We start from the raw sequence: 659 nt of genomic DNA on the forward strand, positions 1-659 counted from the left end.
TTCTAGTTCAGTTCTAGTTCAGTTCTAGTTCAGTTCTAGTTCAGTTCTAGATCAGTTTTAGTTCAGCTCTATTTCAGTTCTAGTTCACTTCTACTTTAGTTATATTTCAGTTCTAGTTCAGGTCCACTTCATTTTAGTTTATTTCTGGATCAGTAGTAGGGTGATTCTAGTTCAGTTCTATTTTCTGTATATTATAGTTCTTTTCAGCAATTGCTTCAAAAATTCTAGTTGTTGACGATTACTGTTATACTCGTGTCCATTTGAAAATTGCATATTCAATGCAGATAAAAATCAATTAGCGATAACCTATTGTAATCATATTTTCTCAGAAATATGTGTATTTTTTAAACAATTAACATTATAACAGATTTTATTAATTCCTTCTTAACATGTTGCTAATGCAATTTGACTGTAATTGCTGTTAGATTTCAAAACTGGTTGTTTTTATCATTAATTGTAAATATTATTTTTATAACTTTTATAACATTAATAATAATAACAATAATAATCATAATTTTTGAAAAAGTGCACCATTAGGGTCATTCCAGTTAGAGAACTCTTCTTGTATGTGATAATTTTTAAGCTTTTTTGTATTCCTGCACCTCCCTATTGTTTACATTTCCTAATCTTAGTATTAGCATTTTAGTTTAAATCTCTGG

The sequence above is a fragment of the Lucilia cuprina genome, chromosome 2 (genome assembly GCF_022045245.1).
Source record: "Lucilia cuprina isolate Lc7/37 chromosome 2, ASM2204524v1, whole genome shotgun sequence".
Lineage (NCBI taxonomy): Eukaryota > Metazoa > Arthropoda > Insecta > Diptera > Calliphoridae > Lucilia > Lucilia cuprina.